Consider the following 11,269-nt stretch of genomic DNA (forward strand, 5'->3'; position numbering starts at 1 on the left):
CACATAATAATAGCTGGTGTGACCTTAGGCAAGTTAAATCTGTCTGAACCTCTCCCTCTCCTATGAAATACAATCAAATAATGATACTTGGAAAGCTCAAAACAGTTTCTGGTACAAAGCAGAAATCAATAAATTTCTATTAAAAAAATTGGGGGACATATATGCCCCACCTTCAGTCCAACTGTTTTGTTCCTTCTAGCCATCACAGGGAACCACTCTTCACCAACCAAGCTGTAGGAAGAAACTTAACTGACGACTACATAGCTAATCATTCATTCAGACAGATCTGTAATTGGACTTAGAAACTATTTACATTTGTGAGGGTTTTTTGGTCCGTAGTCTAATACTTCGTCCAAACTACTGTAATCATTCTTGTGTCTAGTAATAATTCACATACCAACTCCTTGTGCAAATGATCCAAAATTTACCTTTTCCAAAAACTTGCCCTTCACTTACTGTCTCTCTGCTTACAGGTAATATATCACTTGGGAACTAGATTATACTAAAGTCAAAATGTAACTACAGTAATGCTACCCACAAATCTTTCTCTGCCCTAAAGAATGATCCTCTAGCTAAAATTCAATGCTGATCTGGTGAACAAGAAAACATCTATACAACTGCTCTCTTGAATCCTGCCCTTCACAATGTAACTTTCACAGGCCTTTTGTCTCATTGTCAAGTAGAAATGATCTCTCCCATTTAAATCCACTGAAAATGTGGATTTTCTCTTCTCTGCATCCTAATTCTACCTGCACCCTACAAATAAAAGCTTCAAAGGGGAAAGCAGTGACCGCAACATACATATACTAATGTCTTTCTTGAGTGAAAATAATTTTTTGGTTATTTAACTACAAAACTAGTCTCAAAATCAAAAGCAACTGCCCAACAAGCAGAATACAAATTCTACATTAAAAAGATTGCTCATTCAGAACTGCACAACTACACTCACACAGTATCCTCACTTTTGTTTCTGTAAGACACCTTGCATCATTTTCATGCCACATTACTCATTCCCAACCAGATAACTGACCCTTTAAATGTTGCCCTTAGCACTTTTAAGAATTAAGCCATTTCCCAACCAAAACCAAAGAACACTTAATACCCATTACCTCTGAGAGCTTAGTTTGTGTGAGCAGTGGCAAAACAATCCGATGGATCATCCAGGGAACAGGGTAAAGGTGAGATGGCAAGATAATGACCAGTAGCTAAGCTGAATGTTCTGAGCTGTCATCCTAAGATACTCACTCTCAACCCTGTTCTCTCAATTCACTCCACTATTCACAAAAGATCCCCACCCTTGAGCAAGCACACAGAAATCCACCTTGACTGTTCCTTGTGTACTTTCCAAGAAACCAAATAACACCTTCTAGTCAGACAACCTCCATCCACCCCTAATCTAAAATCTCTCACTCCTCGGACCCCTTCCGGTTTCTGGGTGTACCTTCTCACACTCCACAATGTCCCCATTGGCCCAGAGACCTTAACCTTCAAACCCCAAACCAGTTCTCCATCTCTCAGCTGATTTCTCCGCAATGCCATCGATGCCTACTTCCCAGGGGCCAATCCCACTCCGGACCAGGGGCCTCCTCACTGGACGCCCTCTCCAGAGCACCAACCCATTCCCATCACTTTCTTCCTCCTCAGACCCGGAATCTCAATCCCAGGCCGCCAACCCTCCTCCGTTAACTCCAGGCCCCACCGTGACCGCCTTTACGCGGCCTCCCCCCACCCCGCAGGCGGCGCCCCTGCCTCCCGGGGATGCAGGCCAGGGGCCTCTTCGCTCCCTCGCCGTGGCCCCGGCTGTCGGGAGGGCGGCGGCCCGGCCACGCCGCGCAGGGACAGTCCCGGTAGAGGCGGCACCCCCGCCTCCAGGCGGCCGCGGCGGGGCGGGGGCGGGGCGGTTCGCAGGCCCCACCTCAGCGCAGCCCGGCCGAGGACTCCCGCAAAACGGCGGCCGGGTGCGGAGGGGCCGCGGCCGAGCCTGCGACAGAGCCCGTGCCGCTCACCTCGACGCGGAAGCTCGGGCCTCGCTCTCCCCCTCAGCGATGGCTACGCCGCCGTCGCGCTCTCCTCACTCGCTTTTCACCGCCCCCGACCGGCTGCTGAAGAGCGGACAGACAGCGGTGCGCCCATTGGCTGGGACCGCTATGGCGTCACGGGTCCCGACCGCGCCTCGGGGTCTGACTGGTTGGCTTGGCGCCCCTTTTCCACGGCTGCTCCTGATTGGCTCTTGCTCACACTCTTCCCGGGAGAACCGCTCACCCTCCACTCTTCTTCAGCCTCCCACCCCTAAACCCCCCGGGCTAGACGGCCAATGGGGGAGCGGAGAGAGCCGGGAAGTGGGCGGCTGGGCGGCCTGGTGGGGGGAAAGCGCAGCCAATGGGCTCGCGCCGCACATCCCCGCTCTGCAGCGCCGCCCCCGGCCGCCCGCTTCCCGGAGGGTCGCGCCCCGGGCCACGCCCGACTACCCTGCGCGGGAGCCCAGCCCACGTAAAAGGTGCGGAGCGAGTGGCAGACGCGAGAGCCCGCCCCGCAGCCATCGCGCTGTGCTTGAGTACTGCCAACGTGCACCCTGGCGCGCCCCAGATGGGGCCAGCTACCTTCAGCCAGAGCTGAGTGTGAGGATCCTCCCTGAGAACTGCCAGCTTGGTTCCTCAGAATGTGGAGCCAGTGCTGTATGGACCTTTTGTAGGGCCCATAGAGAGGTTTGGAGCCGGGACTCATCCTCACCACGAGACTGTCCACCTAGTCCTTCCTCCTCCAAGACAATCCTGTGCAAGATGTAGGGACAGAGAGAGAAGTTTCAGCGTTGGAAGGTGGGGCGTGTGCTGAGGGCTAAGGTGCACTGGAACTTGCAAGAAGGTAGATACGCGTAGTTAGAAAAAGAAGTTTTATTTCCTTATGCTTTGGGTCATCACACAATATAAAGAATTTCTAACTACGGTCCTAAGCCTATCTCCCCAAGGCTGCTCATCTACGCGATGTATCTCAGCTGAAGGTCAGGTCCAGTCTCAAACAGAAATTTCTGATTCCGGGGCCAGGATCCTGGATGAGATTCCCCAGCCACAGGGCAGATCAAAGTGGCGTCTCACCAGATGTGCAGAGCAGATCCTTGCTCTTAGTCTCTGCGTATATACTGTCCACTGGGCATCATGGAGTTCTAGGACTGTATCTTGTTATCTTTGAGTGAGTGATGTCACCGAGTTCTGGTTTTCAGGTACAGTCTTGGTTGTAGTGGGGATCCTGACTATGATATTTTTACATGCCTGAAAGGCATTTTTTTTTTTAAAACTATGCTCATTACAGTGTGTGAGCTGGGAACCTGTTTTTTCTTGATGTGGTGGTGGTTACCCAGGTGTATGAAGATTCGTGGGGCTCTGTGCTTCATGCACAGTACAATAGTTTTTGAAAATACAAGATCCTGGTCTTAATCAACACCAGGCTTTAGCTGTCATTCAAAAACTAAAAGCCCAGGCTACAGAGAAGACTCCGTGGTTAAAAGCAGGTATTGCTCTTTCAGAAAATGCCAGTTTAGTCCCCAGAAACCTACTGTTGGCAGTTCTCGACCACCTGCCAAAAATACCCCCCTTCTGGGCTCCTTGGACACCTGCACTCACGTGCACATACCAACCACATACATACACACACATACACATAATTTAAAATAATAAAAATAATACTTAAGAACTACAAACTACTATGGTTATAAGGGATTACCCCTTATGTAAACTGTATACTTTTTTTATTTGACAATCTCATATGTATGTCTGAGGCATTCTAACAGATACACTCCCATTAATCATCTCACTCTAAAGCCTCCTGCTACTTCGATGTCTTTGTATTAACCCACCAAGTTTTAATTACAGTTGCTTGCTTGAGTATGTTTGAAGATGTGGGGGGAGAGGGGTACTTACCAGAGCATAAGCATCATGTTATTATTGAAACTTGGTTGGGAACTCCAAGCCAGGTTGAGCCACTTGTCCTCAAGGCAATTAAAAGTCATTAATAATGGAGAGCAGAATGCAGAGATTTATTCAACATTGCCACACTGGGAAGAGAGACAAGGAGATCCAGTGAACTGCACCCATACACACAACACTGACATGAGATTCAAGTTTAAATAAAGGACCAAGGAGACCCACATCTATGCAGTCACCATCAATGTGTTATCTGGAAACATAGCTTGGTTTGGTACATGGTTAAAACTCTGTGAAATCTCTTTCTAGAAAACTAGTTCCGTATCCTTTGGCCTCTTTTTTTCCCAGCATGAGATTTCTAGGGAAATTCCCATTTCTTTAAGGTCCTTTGTTTCTGTAGTCTGATTGAGAAACACAAGTATCTCTTTAGAATAGCTTTGGGGTAGACTCCATGGTGCCAGGTGATTTCCCTTGGGGTTTGGGGACTTGTTTTCTTGTCCATCCCTGTTGGTAGATAAAAGCACTCACAATACTGTACTTCATCCCACAAATCGTGTTCACATTCCTCTGTCAGAAGCTGTACCTCTGTAGAACTCCCAACAGACTGCTTAGTTATAAGGCTTTACAAAAAATTACTACAACAGAAAATAGTTAGCTATAAGATTTTATAAAGCCACAACAGTACATCTGTTTTGAAAATGGAGTAATTGCATATAGATTTACAAATGCCTAATACCTGTCAATCTTTAAAAGGCTTGCATAACTTAAGAAGTATCACATAGAGCCAGGAGCAATTAATATCACAAGAGAAGAGTATAGAGTCTACATCTAAAGCAAAATTTAAAATCTCTAGTAGAGTAAGTCTATAGGTCTTGACAATCAAATGTTTAAATCTCTTACAAAATTAGGAAACAGTGCTAGTTATTACAAACAGATAATATATAATTATATCTCATATATACAATAGTAAAATATACTTATTTTATCAGAGCAGACAAACATATATGCAAGGTTCAATTAGCCATATTGTCCAGAGAGCAATTTTTCAAATGCAATTTTCAGTCTGTAAGAAGACAATAAGAGGTCAGCATTACCATTCTTCTAATGAGACCTTTTAATGGAGTGGGAGAATTCCAAAGGTCCATCATTATTCAGTTCAAACAAATGTCATTTGGTTTTAGGAGTCAGTAGCTAGAGGACTAGAGAAAAAAAAATGTAGCAAAGTTCTATTTAGCATGAAAATATGTGATCACTTGTATTAGTTATTCCTTAAAAAAAAAAAAAAAAACTGAACTTAGGTACAGCTGCAGCGATTTCCTTAAGTTAGGTACACCTGAGGCGATTTCCTTAAGTTAGGTACAGCTGTGGCGATTTCCTTAAGTTGGGTACATCCTTAAATGTGCACATCCTTGGCCCTGTGCTTAAAATTCAATCTCAGTTCAAGACACCAAAGAGACGTCAGGGTCACTGGATTCCTTCCTCTCTCTTGCCAATGTGACCAGATTGAATAAATCACCTTATCCTGCTTTCTGCTATTTATTTGACTCTTTTAATTGGCTACTTAATGAAGGTGACCCAGCCTGGCTTGGGCATGGGCTGTGACCCCAAAATTTAATGACATCTGTGGCTATACCACTGAAGAAAATGAAACCCAAGAAAAGAGTAATAGTATAGCTTCTGAATAGTAAGCTTGAGAAAAGACCCAAGCTCAGTAAGCGCCCACTAGCCACAGCTTTCCAGGTCAAACTGGATGGAGCCAGGAGATTTTTTTTCCTTGAGGGGTTTGGGGTTTGTTTTAGCGCCCAGCCTGGTTGATAGTGTAAAAACACTCACAGTGCAGTACCCAGCCAGAAACTCTGAACACTTACTGAGTTGCCTATTTTATGGCAGACCTAAGTCCCTAGTCCAGAAAATGAACTTGAATCCCACGGCATCTTCCCTGCAGGGACTGACAGTCCAGTCCCAAGCACGGTCATTTCTGAAGGTCACAGATCACTAGGCTAATAGCAGCTTACCTTCATGTTTGATGCATGGCAGTGTTAGAAGCAGGGCTGGGTGGGGATCAGTCCCAGGGCCTGGGACATGATAGACAAGTGTTCTGCCACTCGGCCACATCACCAGCAGTCCCAGCTATGGGACAGGCCAAGGGAGAAGGAGCACCTGAACTTGAGAATTCAGTTAGAGGGCAGCCAGAGCAATACAGCAAAAGCCTGTCTACAAACACACACACACACACACACACACACACACAGACACACAGAGACACACAGAGACACACACAGAGAGACAGAGAGAAAGAGACCCTCTCTACTGAATAACAAACTCTGAAAGGACATCAGAATAAGATAAAGATGGTAATATTCATGTTTATTCATTTAGTAATGTATTTAATTGCCTTTGTTTAAAGTGCTTATCACTAAACAGGGCATAAAAGTCAATGTGGCTGTCTTTCCCATAGAACATGGAAGTAATGAGATAATTCCAATATTACACAGACTGAAGGAATACACAGAGTTTAATACAGCATAGGGCATTTGGAAGTATCTTCTCAAAAGCCATGGAACTAAGTTAATCACTACTCAAGCTTGGCAGCATACTATATGTATACACCAGGCACTATTTCCAAAAAATACATTGTTCACAAAAAAAAAGAAAGTAAGACAAAAGTATCTTTAAGGAGTATCTGTACATAATTACAAAAGTCCATACTTAGTTCTGAGGAAAGCAATAGAATTCTTTAAGTAATTGCTTTATGATTACATTATGATTTGACAATATCTTTTGGGGCTAGAAAGAGAGTGGTTAGTAGCACCAGCTCTTCCTTACAGAGGACCTGGATTCCATTGGCGGCACCCAGAAGTCGCACACAGACATCTGTAACTCCATGTCCAGGGATTCCAACACGCTCTCCTGTGCTCCTCAGACACCAGGCACATGTGTGCTGCACATACATACTACCAAGCAAACTCTCATAGATATAAAAAACAAAAGTAAATCTTAAAAATAGCTTTAGGGTTGAGAATACCAACACATCCCATTTGGACCAAATGCGTGTGAATCCAGCAGAGACTTGCCCACCTATGAGCTAAGAGTTTCTGAAGTAAGACTTAAAAGATTCAGATCCGCGGATAGTGTGGCACCACGGCTGGAATATGCTGCATGCCTGGAGCCCCCTGTAATGCACCATCATTCTGAACTCTGCTAATTAGAAAAGTGATCGATCCCCAGGAGGTGGCAGCGGCACACACCTTGAATTCCAGCACTTGAGAGACAGAGGCGGGTGAATCTCTTAAGTTTGAGACCAGTCTGGTCAACAGAGTGAGTTCCAGGACAGTTAGAACTATACAAGAAACCTTGTCTCAAACAAACAAACAAAAGAGTAATCAATAGCTTTCACGGAAGACAATGGAAAATTTTGCCCTAGAAAAGAAAATAAAATTGTGATCATTTGAACCTGGATCGTCCCTCAAAGGATTTGTGTTTGAAAGATTTGGCCCTCAGCTTGGTGCCTTAGAAAATGGAACAACCTTTAAGAGGTGGTACCTTGTGTGTGTGTGTGTGTGGGGGGGTGCTTTCAGAGGAGGTTGTGGCACTGCTGTTTTTACCTCTCCTTTCTACTTCCTGTCCTTCATGAGATCAGAACCTTGCTTCACCGCATGCTCCCTGTCATGGTATGCTGTCCTGGCACACAGGCAGAAAGAATATATCCAAAAAGAACATATCTGAGGCCTGAAACCTCCAAAACATTGTGCCAAAACAGATGTTTCTTCCCTTTAAGCTGGTTATCTCAGGTATTTGTTGCTGTAATGGAAATCTAGTTAACAACAAACACCAAATATATATATATATATATTCAGGCTGGGAGATGGCTGGGTTGGCAAAGCGCCTGCTGCACAATTCTGAGGCCCTGCTCTCAGAGCCCCAGCACTCACATAAGAAGCCAGGGACAGCAGGGAGCATCTGCAGTCCTTAAGGAGAGGGTGTGGACACAGGTGGATCCAGAGACCTCATTGACTGGCAAAGCCTAGCCTAAGCAATGAGCTCTAGGTCAAAAAGTAGAGGAGCTACTGAGGAAGACAATGCCATTGACCTCTGGCCTCCATACTGCATGCACACATGAGTACCTTCACACACATGCACGAAAACACACATACCAAAACCAACCAAACAGAAACAACATTCTGTGCTGGAGACGTGTCTTAGTGGTTAAAACACTTACCAATCAAACAAGGTGACTAGAGTTTGGGAACCCACATAGATACTGGGTGCTTTGGTCAGTTGACTTGTAATTGTGACCTCAGACAGTTGAAAGGGGATCCACAAAGCAAGCTAGCTGGCTTGACCAGCCCTATCAGTGAGCTCTGGGTTTGGTTGAAATACCCTGCATCAAAGACTGCTGTGAAAAAAGAATCAGGAAAATTGCCAATGTCCACCTTGGACCTCCACACACATATGCACAGCTGTATGCACATGAATGTGCTTCCCTGCAGCACGATGTGCACCCCTACACATTCATCTATAGCAAAAACATACACATGAAAAGAGGCGGCAGGGAACAACATCCTTGTTCATCTATGCTACATTCAAATGTGAAACAGCTGTATACAGAACCAGCATTCTGTAAATGAAGGTAAATTACACCAAGCCAAAAATGTGATATTATGTTTTATATCCTACATATAGGTTAGATATATTTACTAAGAAAATACACAGAGGAAAAAAACACTCTACATATAAATAAATGTAGTAACTACTGCTTATGAATTCTTGAGAATTCCATAACTTCTTTAGAGAAAAAGGGGGGTGCTAGAGAGATGCATTAGTGAATAAAGTGAGATCTGGATAAAGTGTGAAATCTGGAGTTTGATTCCCCAGAACCCATGAGAATAACACTCCTCTGCCATGACGTGGCATGGGTGTGGAGGTGATGTCTCCTCCACCCTTGCTCCTTACTACCTGTGGCAGTTGGGAAATCCGGCCCTGGGGTAATGACAGCTGGTGAGCTGTCTTTGTCCCTAGTAGGCTTCTGGAGAATGGGCCCTGCACTTTGCTTTGGCAGCACAGAAGAGATGGCCCTGTTAGAGGCTGCACAGGTGAGCCAGCCCCCAAGGGCAAAAGCATGGAAGAACTGGCCTTACCACTCATCTGCAGTGAGGTCACATGATTGTGGGAGTGATACCATCCCCCCCCTCGCTTCTCATCACCTTAGGTAGTCAAGAGAGCTAGCCCCTGCCTCTGAGGAGCTGGAGAGCTAGCCCTGCCCCTCACTGGCTGTAGCATTCCGGAGAGTGGGCCACATACCTTGCTGAGCAACACAGTGGAGCTGGCCCTGAAGGCAACGGCACAAGTGAGCCAGCCCCAGACTGTGAGGGTGGAAGAGCTGGCTCGTTCCCTCCTAGGCTGCAGCACCTTCAGCACAGTGGAGCTGGCCCAGGAGGCACCGGTGAGGGAGAAACAAGGAATTCCTAGAGCAAGCTAGGTAAATGCACTAGCCAGAATCTGAGAACTTCAGATTCAGCAAAGACAACCTCTCTCACTAGACAAAATGGAATGCAATCAAGGAAGACATCTGATGTCCACTTAAGCACCACCACCCTTGACATACACAGAGACACCAGTGTGTGCTCACAGAGAAAAGACCATCTATTCCAAACACACACACACACACAGAAGAAGGGGAGGAGTGGGGAGGAGGAAGAGGAGGAGGGAGGAAAGAAAGAGAGAGAGAGAGAGAGAGAGAGAGAGAGAGAGAGAAAGAAAGAAAGAAAGAAAGAAAGAAAGAAAGAAAGAAAGAAAGAAAGAAAGAAAGAAAGAAAGAAAGAAAGGTTAAAACCAAACAATTTTATACAGTTACTATCCCCAATTCAAGGAAACACGTTTCTTATGGCGTAAATCATTTTCTTGCTCTTGATATTTTTTAAATGTCTTACTACACACAGTTCTAATGAGATCTTTACCCTGTTCTTCCCAACAGCTCTATGAAAACTTTCATTTGAAGTTTTTTCTTTTTCTTTTTTCTTTTTTTTAATTTTTTAGTTTTTGGCTTTTTGAGACAGGATTTCTGGCACTCACTCTGCAGACCAGGCTGGTCTAGAACTCAGAAATCCACCTACCTCTGCCTCCCAAGTGCTGGGATTAAAGGCATGTGCCACCACTGCCTGGCTCATTTGAATTTCTCAGAAGAAACTGAGACTCCATGAAACAAAAAATATGTGCAAAACTGCACAACTGTTAGGTGGCAGAAGTGAGATTGACATTCAAATCGTGTTACTATCTTCCATGCGCCTTTACCAAAATAACATTAGACCAATGGGTATGTGTTTGTGTGTGAATGTGTGTGTGAGAGCACATGTGTGTGTTCATTACATTCTTATGCATATCCCTCAGAAAAGTCTTAAGATTCATAATTATTTCCATCATGCTTTATCGGCAGTTGCCATGCCAACTTGAAATCACCTGTTATTCATTAAGAAAAAAAAATAGTTCCTTTGACAAAACTGATGTTACTGTAATGTGCTATTACAGCTACCTAAAATACAGCAAAGTTCTTCCCTTGCAGTTTCAGACAACTTTACTAAAGGGAACTGAATTCTATTTATAGCAGTTATTCTCTGCAATTCATTTACTTGTCCAGTATCCAATCATGGCACCCAGAATTGGAATACATGTGTGTGTGTGTGTGTGTGTTGCTGATGATCAGCCCCAGGACCTTTCAGTATGCTAGGCAAATACTCTACCACTCAACTACATCCCTGTCCTTTTTTTTTTAAATAGTATTTTAAAGGCAGTTAGTGAACACACTAAACAACAAAGACATGCTATCGGTTTTCTAAGCTTTCCCCTGGTCTACCAATTGCCAGTTCGAGCAAGTATACACAGGTCTCCTTGGTCTCATTTCCTATTATCTGCCTTGGGTGTTTCTGCAACTTGTAAAAGAACTTTGGTTTTCGTCTGCAGGCTTGATTTAGGTGGACTGACTGTGGAGCTGCAGGCTCCCTGCTCTTGAAAACCCTTCCTGCGTTCTGACCACCGAGAACTCAGTTCTCAGCGATCTGCTCCAGCTCCCAGGCCCTTAAACTGAGAGTCCTGATAGAACACACAAATAATGCAGCTGTCATCTTAGAGGGAATGAAATACAATTTATCCCAGAGGCATTTTGAGAGGCCCAGAAACTCAGATTTACATTACCCCAGATTTCATGTTCCAACACGGAAGCAGTTTCATGAAGTTTTGTAGTTTTACAACAACAACAAAAAAAATCACCAATCAAAGCAAGTTTTCAATACAGCGGTGAGTCCGTGAGTGAAGCAGGTACAGCAAGATGGGAGAAAGCTTCTCAGTAGGTCCAGGGT

The 11,269-nt window shown here is 44.9% G+C and overlaps 1 protein-coding gene across 3 annotated transcripts in view; it reads right to left on the reverse strand.

Annotated features, from left to right (window-relative positions):
* Positions 1-2,123, reverse strand: part of Far1 (fatty acyl-CoA reductase 1) — a 54,137-nt gene extending 52,014 nt beyond the window's left edge. Inside the window, exon 1 of one of the 3 annotated variants that reach the window (XM_052200979.1) lies at positions 2,007-2,123. The gene's annotated coding sequence lies outside the window, so the exon portion shown is untranslated. Of the gene's footprint in view, positions 1-1,109; positions 1,657-2,006 lie in introns of those variants that run through there. The other 2 variants (XM_052200995.1, XM_052200988.1) reach the window with 2 other exon arrangements.
* Positions 2,124-11,269: the final 9,146 nt, after the last annotated feature.

This window comes from Apodemus sylvaticus, chromosome 1, assembly GCF_947179515.1.
Source record: "Apodemus sylvaticus chromosome 1, mApoSyl1.1, whole genome shotgun sequence".
NCBI lineage: Eukaryota > Metazoa > Chordata > Mammalia > Rodentia > Muridae > Apodemus > Apodemus sylvaticus.